Consider the following 11,928-nt stretch of genomic DNA (forward strand, 5'->3'; position numbering starts at 1 on the left):
AATAAATATACATTATGGAGGTTTGTCAAAAATTAACCTCGATCGGACATAGTTTGCACTCATGATCCGCCGGTGTCTATCTACCTGCTTTAGCATTACAACCGTGTCGATCTCTATTTCATTAGCCTTCATCACTACAGCAGAGTAGAAGGAGGTAATGTAGTTCTTACTGCATTAAAGTGCCTATGAGGCTGTACTTTTTGACTCATTGCGATAATCCGATAGAAAGATGAACGACCACTTTGTTTTCAGTAATGAGAGATGGCGTTTGGTCACGGATTTCTTACAATAATATTTTATTGCGTCTATCACCAACGTTTCGAAGGTCCTTCATCTTCTGGGCAAAAAAACACGAACAATATTATCTTATCAACTTGACTAAGATAATATTGTTCGTGTTTTTTGCCCAGAAGATGAAGGCATAGACCTTCGAAACGTTGGTGATAGACGCAATAAAATATTATTGTAAGAAATTCGTGACCAAACGCCATCTCTCACCATTGCGATAATTAAATGTCTTTTAACGAATTTTAATGACCATATTGAATTTTATTTATTTCACCGATTATTTTGTCAAAAGTTTACGAGAAGCACAAGAAAAATTTTCATGCGTTTCGAAGAGTTTAAGTTAACCACCTTAATACAGATGTCTTCCTTTAATTCCACTACAATAATAATCACAATAAAAGTGCATTTCACCATCAAAACTGATACTCGTATTTCGTCTGCGAGGTATACTACCCATGATCGCATATTTGTCCCGTTATCCATAGGATTTCCTATCTTTATGGGAATGACTTGCGATCATAGGCAGTATACTACCTTTGATCGAATCCATAAAGACAGGAAATCCCATAGAAAATAGGACACATATGCGATCATGTACATTCTTCATCAGTGTTCATAGTTGTCTAACACTGAAGACATTCGTCGTTTTCGAAATACTAGTATCTGTTTTGATGATGAAATGCAAATGCATTTTATTATTAATATTATACTGGAATTAAACTAAGACATCAGTCTCAAAAATTTTTGATTCATCCTATCGTATGCAAAGCAAGTGCACTACCTTACCCCTCTCTACCCTATGTATGAAAGAAGCAAAATTTCGGCATTTCTATACGATGCCGAGCAAAGCATACAAACATTAACGCAGACCAGAATCGTGTGTTATTAGTAGGGCAAGATCGAGCGTATGGCGAGGGGTTGGAAAATTGGCAAGGTTTTCATTCGACACAGAATAAACAATGATTTCGGGAGAGAAAGAGAAGAACAGCGCGAGCTTGAAAGGACGAAAATGCATTTCTCTTAGAGAGAGCGCATGAGAGAAAGTTGGTTTTAATGTGTTGGTATTCGTGAGAAAGGTACTAGGATGTAATGTGTTTTTGGTCATATCCTACCAACCGATTAAACGCCATCGATGGGGCTGTTGGTAGCTGAATCTGTTGGTAACAGGTCTTTCCATTGGCTACCAGTTTTGCAATGAAATCGAATTTTAATTATTTAATATAGGGGAGTTATGCCTAAGACGGACGCCTTAAGGTTAAACAGCAAATTCGACTCATCCATTGATGCATAGCTCGCAAATTGTACGCAATCTGTGATTTTAGATAATGTTCCAGTTCTTACACTAATAAAATTTCAAACAGAAAGATATTTAATCTGAAAAGTTGGATACAGCTCACACGACATATGTGAACGCCTAAAGCAACTGGCTGTACCGAGCGATGTCTCGGTTAGCCAAGAACAGAAGTTCTGGATCGCTGATGAGTATAGGGAAACGAAATCTGTCTTTTGGATATACACTAAGGTTTTTTTACACGATTTTTTACACGGCTTTTTTGCACGGTTTTCGCAATCAACACGGCTTTTCGCAAAAGTCCTTTTAAAGGCAAAAGACATAGTCGATTTCTCAACAATTTCGCAATTGACACGGGTTTAACAAAAATATTATTAGCACGTTTGAAGTTTTTCTAGTATACGGTTATTCTGGAGTTGGTCGTAATCTGCCCCGTGTGATCTGGTGACTACATTTGATTACATTTTTAGTAGATCAAGTGTGTCGAATAATAGGTGTATTCTCTTCGGTCTCTCCAGGGGGAGGGGGGTTTGGGGGTTAAACGCCCCCCAAACCAAAAATAATTGGATTAATAAAAACAAAATTGATTGATGCCGACTAATTCTCGACAAACATATGATTACGGCCTAAAAGACAACTGTTAAAATCCACTTTGAATGGAAATTTCGGACAAACCGTTACTAGCCGAACACAGTTCACAACAGTTTATGAAAGAAAAAATATTTTTCTTTCGGTTACTATAAACATCTCTGATTGGCGCGTAACGGTTTGTCCGGAATTTCCATTCAAAGTGGATTTTGACAGTTGGCTTTTAGGCCGTAATCATATGTTTGTCGAGAATTTAATTAAATATTGTGCAATAATAATTTTGGAAGTATATTGTCAGATTACTTAATTGAGAACCAATTGGGGACTATCATGGGGACTTTTGAAAAATTATGGGAATTTAATTTTGTATCTGATCTCTTAGCCGAGTTCCCATAGTTGTTAATTATCATGAGCTCTTTTTAAGAGATGTTCCAGTTTATGTATTAGATACAATCCTTCGAATGGGAAGCGAAGTTTGATTAGGTTGATTATAAACATTTCAATATTTGCTTAAAAAATGATTTTTTTGAGAATGCGTAGAGTTGAGACAAAAACTCAATGTCATTAACAACAACAATAATATTGTGGAAACTATAATGAAAATCATAAAAATGACCAATGAGCATTTGATTTTGTTGCATTATTAATTATTTAAATAGCCTTTAAGCAGGATTCAGTATATTTCAAGTTAGTGGCTATTGATTGTGCTTTTTTGGGTTGGTGAATTGAATGGTGTAATAACATTTTGTGTACGAGGACTCTTTCTGGAGTTGTGAGTTGTAGTAGTGAAGAAAAGCAAAATTGATACTCTAGAACATTTTTACGGATACGATCACATTATTTCGACACTGTAAACTTTGGATATTTAGCATCATTGAAGAATAGGCAAAACATAACGTCAAACTTATCGATATTCATCGACACTTAAAGACAAAGAACGAACTATTTTGTAAGTACAAAAACATGTAATATTAGAAAGAGACTAATAAAGACATTAAAATCAGTTTTCCTTGAGGAACGTGCCAAACAGCGTCGAAACGTAGAGCAAAAATTAAAATACGCTCTACTCATTACTTAAAGACTGACAAAGCCGTTGAAAGCAAATCAAAAGTTATAGTAAACTGTCACAGTCGAACTGTAAGAAAAAATTGAAGAATACTACAACGTTAAGCAGCACTTCTTCTAATAAAGTAATTTTGGAGGTTCAAAATATATTGTCTTAAATGGCACGTTCCCCGCACCTCTTCTAATAAAGTAATTTTGGAGGATAATCCTCCTAGAAGTAATTATAAAGAATTCACTCTTCAAGCAAATTTAGTTCGAGATCAATTGTCTTCAGCAAAGTTTTCGAAATGCTAACTTAGTTGAATGGAGCGGGTATAGTGTAGTTAGTCAGTCGTTGGCCTTGAACGGAGCTCACTCGGGTTCGATTTTCTACCCCCGTACATCAGTCTAAAAAATTTTCTAGCTTGAAAAAAAGATAGGTGGGTAATGTCAGAGACATAACCGGAGTGAAGTAGACTACACTTTAGACCGGTAAATTCTGCTCTGGAATAAGCAATTTCTTTGCGATTTTGTCGTCTTTTGCACATTCATAGTTTATTTGGAGTATTTTTGTAATTATCAAGTTGTCAATTTGCAACATTCTTTGAAAATATTGTTGAACTTTTATGAATGAAGGCACGAAAACGAGCGTTTGACCGTCGTCCTATTACCAGCATCAGAGAAGTAGCAGATCAGCATTTTTCGCTACATGGCCTGTACCAAACAAACCGCTCGTAAGTCCACCGGAGGAAAGGCTCCTCGCAAGCAGTTGGCAACGAAGGCCGTGTAAAAGTGCCCCAGTGGAAAATTTAGGTTTGCGCGTTTTTCCCAAAAGTTTTTAAGCTGTGCTGTTTTCAAGGAAGTTGTAGTTGAATTCAAAATAAATTAGTTTATTTCTATTGTCAGAGATGGACCTTCCAACGAAAACTAGTCTGGCTCGCTTGGAATCGAATTGTACGGACCAACCACTTTCTTCTGCTTTCACAAAATCTGTTATTTTCAGTAATTGTACATTCTACACAACTATTTCCAATCAGCGCAAAAATCGAAGGTTTTCATTCAGTACAACAGCCGATTTTCACTTTTAGAAAAACAGTCAACATTCTGGCCGAAAATTTTAAAACGGAGCACCTATATCGAAACGTTAGAAAACGTTCGATTTTTGTAAATTGAATCATTACACTAACATGTCTACAAATCACACAAATAACTTTTTTTATTTTGTGCCATTCTACTTGAAAGTGACGATATTGTTCACAAGTGGCTCACTTACTATCCAACGCTCTTGGCAAGCCACTTTCTGATGCTTGTAATAACAAAACTTCAATTTCATTCTTTGTCGATAAATTGATGGCCCTGAAAAGGGCTTTTTGTTTGGGCAGCGTTCGAAATTTACTTGGAGCTGGTGTATATGGTAACAGTTTTGGTGCCATCTGAGACGGTGTGCTTGGCCAACTCTTCTGACAGCAGCAAACGGACGGCGGTTTGAATTTTGCGGGAGATGCTGCAAACGAACTGAGCGTGAGCAACAGCATGCTGAGTTGTTATACTTGACTACAGCACAACGTAAGCTCGTCCTTTTTTGTGTTGTCCTCAATATGTGTTCTTCGTAGCTCCACCCCTTCTTTGGTCGACCACATATTTTTGATAAAGAACAAAATTGAAATTGTGTTTCCAATACGGAGATTATCGAACACTCAGGGTAAAGAGAGTAACGTAATACGGCACCTTGGTAAAATGTTTGAGAATTGAAACCTTTTTTGAATGCGCCTAGTAAAAATGTTTTCCACTTCACTCCAATTTGTTTCTGACCATATTTGCAATTTGCGTACTGAAATAAATCATAATTTAGGGTTTAACCCAAATTGCTCTCCAGGGAGAAACAGTCCATGAAACAGAAAATGCAAACTTATTCTTTGAAATGATTTTGGTGGCCCTGAAAAGGGCCTTTTTTATAATGATACAAGTGAGTTCTACCTTTTCAACTTCCAAATCCATACAAAGTGCGTCCCTGCCGCTTCAGAGTATAGACGATATTCATTGTGGTTTTGCGCTTGGCGTGTTCAGTGTAGGTCACGGCATCTTGGATGACATTTTCCTGCACACCATCAGCATTCGTAGATTAAATCGGAGATGCATTTTACACCACCACGACCAACCAGACGCCGAATGGCGGATTTGGTGATTCCCTGAATTTTATCACGAAGAACCTTGCGATGACGCTTGGTACGGGAACGCAAACATGATACCGCTCATTGCACCGTCCGGACGAGCATGTTGCTCGTGTGGTAAGCGAGCACCCACTGATACAAAACAAGCTCGCGTGACCTGTATATATAACATTCCCGTATGTAATGAAACACATACATGCTCCTTTTTGACGGCTCTGCGTGGGATACGCTGGCAAATTGCGCATTTTCCTCGCTGTTTCCGAACACTGAAAAAAATCCAAACGTTAATTCTATTTGCTTCAAACCGCTTAAAATTCATATGAAGAAGAAATGCTATTGCTATCACGCGCACACATACCTTCTATGTGTCAACTGTATAAACTATGTATGCACACACATAAGTTATATATGCATACTGTTATAGAATGGGGTTTTATGTGCCTAATAGTTATGAAATGTAAATGTAAGATTAATATTTCTTGTAAATACACACATTAGGTTTATGTTCCAGCAAATAGTGTCTATATGCCTCCGTTAATTGCAAAAATCTATGTGTAAAATCAATAGGCATAACGTTTACTTTTTTTTGAGTGAAGGATTTTCTGAAAATCCTTGTTTTGGTTTATTTATAGTAGTCGCAGTAATTCCGAAATTTAATACGAAATACGTGCACAAATTTCCGATCAGATAGAGCAAAAATATTGCGATTTCGTCCAGTAGAACGGAAGATATTCACAAACCTGGGAAAATTTCTCAACTGAAATTTTTGAAACGGGACCCCATATTGAAACGTTAGAAGTATTCTACTTCAAAAAACTGTTGAAGACGTTCCAAAACTAATTTTGTTAAAGACTTGAATATTCTGTGTATTCAGAATATCAAAATGTATAAGACTATGTGTGCAAGAAACTTTTTAAGCAAGTTATTATGATATTACTGCAATTGATAGATCTCTTCTGCTGTGTATAAACAATATAATTCATACTCTATTCGAGGTAGTCTTTGAAGCTTACAATAAAAAGTTTTATGAGAGAAAAACTGACTTTAACCTACATAAATGCAGTATATCTCGATTTGCTGCATTTATGAATTATAAATATTTTCAACAAAGTTGTTTAAAATGACATTATCAACAACTTTGCTGAAGACACCAACTCTTTTACTATTTTTGAAGAGTTACTTCTCCGCAATTACTTCCAAGAGATTTATTCATTAAAATTATTGTATCAAAAGATGCATTTTTTATGTTGGAGAGCTTCTTTGAGGTTGTTAAACCTCCAAAGTTGATGATTTCCAAATTACGCAATTTTACCGTTTGAAAAGTTTTCGAACATTTATTCTACCTTGAAAGTGCACTTTATATTTGCATTCTTTGACTTCATTGATATATTATAAAAGAAATTGTAAAAGGCATCTGTTACACAAATTCTGTTTCTGAACTTTCAATTATTTACCATACAACAATTTATTAATGTTCATGTTATATTAATACCAGTCTTCATGTAAAACTTTGAAAAATTAGTGAAACTTGCTTAAAATTGCCTCCGACTGATCACATGAAATTTTCGTTTAAATTTGAAACCGGATATGTGAACAGTTCAACTCACGGTTTATGAAACTTCAATCAATTCGAGATCATTTGCAGGTGTGTTGGTTGGAATTGGTTTTGAAATTAATTGATTTGAAAACCACTTGTGCACCAAAATGATGAGATATAGAACAACAGCGGTCAAGGTTTTGAACAAAAGTTTTCACAAAGATACGTTCATACACTGAAAAAAAATCCAAACGTTAATTCTATTTGCTTCAAACCACTTAAAATTCATATGAAGAAGAAACGCTATTGTTATCTCGCGCACACATACCTTCTATGTGTCAACTGTATAAACTATGTATGCACACACATAAGTTATATGTGCATATTGTTATAGAATGGGGTTTTATGTGCCTAATAGTTATGAAATGTGAATGTAAGATTAATATTTCTTGTAAATACACACATTAGGTTTATGTGCCAGCAAATAGTGTCTATATGCCTCATTAATTGCAAAAATCTATGTGTAAAATCAATAGGCATAACGTTTACTTTTTTTTTGAGTGTATGAATCTGACAGAAATAAATATTCACTCAACAACAATTGCGCACAGTGTCTCCAAGCCAACAACCGGTACTACCAGCAAAAAAGTGAACACAGAGGACAAATACGCTTGTCCGTGCGCTAGCAATAAAAACTTTGTGTATTTTAGAAAACGTCAAATATCAAATAAAGCTGTGGTATCCGCCCCCTCTTACCCTTACACCTGCATCCTTCATTACCACCCCCGCCCTTGAACGACCCTCACACCCCATGCCCTTCATCGACCCTTCATCCCTATCAGGCATTGTAATTCTCTCTCACTCACGCGAGAAGACGCTTATCCGATGTCCAACTTTTCCGAGATAAAATGAGTCGCAAAATTCTCCGTCTCCACAAATAGCGTGAGAATGATTTTCCGGATAAAATTCCTTTTTCCTTTTCACCGGAGAAGGTGATAAAATTTTAATTTCGGAGGAAATCAATTAAAACTTCAAAAAATACATTTAATTACAAAGAAAAGCGGCAAAGAAGTATGATAGACTTGTTTTTTCGTGTTTTGGAATAACGACAGCAAAGCAGCGAACGCAAAAAGGATACCGTGATAAACTCATTCGCTCATTCTCCGGCTGTTTTATTTATCCGGAGAAATAACACGTTGTATTTATCCGGAGAAGTTTTGTGAGTGCCAATAACTTTTCGTGTGAAAATGTGAGTTTTTATTGTCGCAGTAGCAAACTATCCGGGCGCATTTACTCATATGAGCGATAAATGCAATGCCTGATCCCTATATAAGATAAGGTATTTCTGACACATTCTCCCATCTCACGCTACTAACCCCCTCCCTCCCATTCCAATCCCATTCCCTGCGCATTTTTAAATATGATCACACACTTAATTTTTTCTGCCGAATCTCAGCCTTTTTTTTTGCTTCTTTCGCCGAAATCTCCACAGCTGAGATTCAGCAAACATTATTTTTTGTTGAGATCTTAGTAAAAGTGGCGTTTGAGTGCTGAGACTCGGAAAATATTTCACCGAAAATCAGCAAACTAATCTCACTTTACTGGGATATCAGTTTCTAAATTTGCTGACTACACAGCTGTTGGGAAATTACCGAGCCGAATTGAGTGTGAGAAGATAGCTTATGCTGATTAAGCTTATTGAATATTATTCTTTTGTTTGGACTTTCGTAGCAGTAATAGGATACGTGCCTAGAGTAATAAGAATGTTATAGACATTTCCACAATTATATTGAACATAACCAGCTAATGAATCAAAGTTTAGATAAATGAGAAAGGCAGAATCGCACCACTAGGTGGATTAAAACAGGTTTGATTCTGTTTTGTCAAGCGACGACTTCAGTGTCGGATGTGGAGAATAAAATTCAAATCGTACAAGTTGAGGGTAATTTTCCAGTTGTTATTTTTGAGAATGCATGAAACATAAGAGAGGAAATGATTCGCTTCTTCCTATTGTTTCTAGACACAGTAAAAGATGATCATCAACAAGTAGAAGAATCTTGTTAAAGAAAAGATAATTATGGAGAGCAGACACGGTGAAGGCCACCCGAGTTTGAGTTGAAATAAATCGACTTTGCAACTCAATATTTTCACAGGCTTAAGCATCAGCACTATGCTATATTTCACCCTAAGGCGAAAAATTGGGTAAACACCAAAATTTCTCACTAGGACGAACATTTTTGGTTTTGCACTTGAAGGGCACAAATCCTTACTTATTACTTGGGTGCGTTTCGACTTCGTTTCATCAGAAACCGACACTAACTTTTTGTCGGAATAGATTAGCGCCTGCTACCCAAGACAAGTTTCGGCTTCACTGTGTCTTATCGGCATAAACAGAACTTCTGCTCGGACGAGACATCACGTTTGACCAGGCGTTCGATTGAAACACAAACTATGTTTTAGTTTTAGAGATTTGCGTCAAACCGGCGCTAATCTATTCCGACAAAAAGTTAGTGTCGGTTTCTGATGAGACGAAGTCGAAACGCACTCAAGTAATAATTAAGCATGAGGCTCTGAAAATAGCAAACCACCTGTTACAACAGGACCGCACATTTCAAACTCAAATCGAAAACCACACCATCAATCTCGACTTCGTTTGCAGGTAAGTAATCGAGGTTTACCTTCGTAAAAGACCGTTATCTGCAATATCATTTGCTTGCTTTAGACTCGTTACTACCATCCATAAGTTTATCAGTGCGATTTTTTGATATTTCAGCTACAGCCAAATATCGTTGGGTCAGAGATCTCGAAATCTCTAACAGATTTACTGTTTTTTCATCTTTGGCCCGGAAAAAAACCCATAAAGGGAAGATTTTACTTCAACATCCACTTCACCTTGAGGGAAACCATTGGAAGTCAATTTTACACGGGTCTTGAGCGCAACGCTGGATGGCTGAAGACACAGAAATTATGATGGTGGTACTGATCTTTGTTCCACGGTACCCAAACGGCTCACAGAAAAGGAGCCTTTTTTACTGATTGAGCAAAGGCTATTGCACGAAAAAATGCCAGCTTGAGAGGATAAAAGCACAGCAGAAAATCTTGATCTGAGAATAGGAAACATTGCACAGTACTGTTTAGCGTTACATGTATCTTTTGATGTGCCTAAAACATAAAATAAGGAGAATCATTTCTTTTTCTTTGTAAAGGCCAAAGATAACAGCTTGAGGAAGCGCTGCTACAAAACCAGAACAAATACGCCCTCCAATTTTTAAGGGCGCCTAAATAATTTTTGGTATCAGAATCCTGAATTCAGACAAAGAGTTCCCAGCACTTCCCAAGCCACTTAAAATACCAAGGGGTCCCATGTTTCAGCCCGAGAAACAACCTGGGCTGCACTAGTGTAATTCTATGACATTGTGGCCCGGGTTTTTACAGCTTTCAATATTTGTGGCTTACTTAAAAGTCTTCTGATAACGTTTCTTACTGTAGTAGAAACAGTATGTCGATTAAAACGAGCATTCCACTTCTGATATTCAAAGAGTGATGGAAGCCAATCATTTTTGGAATACGTCATTCAGCCACTGCATTGCAGAAAGCTCTTAGTTTTCGCGCGTGGTTGGAATTCGTGCATTCACATTCGACTGTGAGTATATTAGAGTACCTTAGTTGAAGATTGATTCTCCTAAAGACAGATTTCAATAACAGGATACCTATGGCGATAACGATAAGGGAGGGTCATCGCCATCTCAAAACCAGGCAAATCAACCTCCGACCACAACTCGTATCGGAATACTTCCGTATCTGGAAGATGTTTAAGAAAATGATCATGGTCAGCCTTAATAATTGGATCGAACAAAATGGCTTGCAGTCAGATACACTGCACGATCTGGAAGAGCTGAACAAGTTCGTTGTTTGGACCAAATATTACTGGAGGGAAGTTGGCGAGAAAAGGCCGCGAAGGTGTTGACTTCATATTTGTTTCTATACAACCGAATCTTCTTGATGTAGAATATTTTCAGAAGATAAAAATGGAGCGAAGGCTAACGAAATTCGTCCATCTTCAGTGCCATCACTTACGCAATACAATACTGATATCAATAAACATTTTAGGCCAAGCAGAAAGATTCGTTATGCTGAACAACCAAAGACATGTGATTGATAGCGTTAAAATGATGATTCCCGTGACTATGAAAAATGATACGTGGTAGTTGAAGGAGACAGAATATAAAGTGCTCGGGGTGTGTGAGAGAAGAATTCTGTCCTCAATACTCGTCGATGCAATGGAGATTGGAGAATGGCAAAACGCATAAACCGCGCGCTATACCATATGTACTACTATGTTGACACCGGAAGGCTGGTAAAATAGATTGCAAGGTGCTGGACATGTAGCACGAATTTTGGAAGAGAAATCAACTAACATTATGTAGACGAGAACCAGGAATGTCGACATATTGCCTGAAAACTCCTGGTTACATATTAAAAATAATTGAAAAACTGCATTTTAAGGAATTAACCTGCAACAATTTTTTTTTGAGGTCGCTAGCCGTGCATTGAAGAATGCTTAAAACTCTGAACTAGGCCCCGTCGAGTCCAGTCCGTCATCTGTCCGTCTCGTCCTGTCGTGTCTGGGGCTTCCAGGTTACATGCATTCACTAGACGAGACTAGCTTATGTCAGCTTAATTGTGCACTGGTTTCGTAGAATCGAGGCGATCATCGAAATGATAGATCCTACGAGTGAATGCACTTGGTCCAGTCACCTGTCGAGCATTTGTATATTTACGTGTGTGAATGTTTACGTGTGTATGGGAAGTGTTGCATGTTGAGATATGTGGGTTACCTGTAAATAATATGTTAATACAAATATGCATGATGTTAAAATAAGACATGTGTAATATGCTACTTACAGTTTGTTGTTCGTTCCTACTTATCTGATTCAATTGAGTATGAAAGTACATCTCAATTTTTCTAAAACCTGGCGACGTCTGATGGCAGTGAATAGTCATTGTTG

The sequence above is a fragment of the Topomyia yanbarensis genome, chromosome 2 (genome assembly GCF_030247195.1).
Source record: "Topomyia yanbarensis strain Yona2022 chromosome 2, ASM3024719v1, whole genome shotgun sequence".
In the NCBI taxonomy this organism is placed as follows: Eukaryota; Metazoa; Arthropoda; class Insecta; order Diptera; family Culicidae; genus Topomyia; species Topomyia yanbarensis.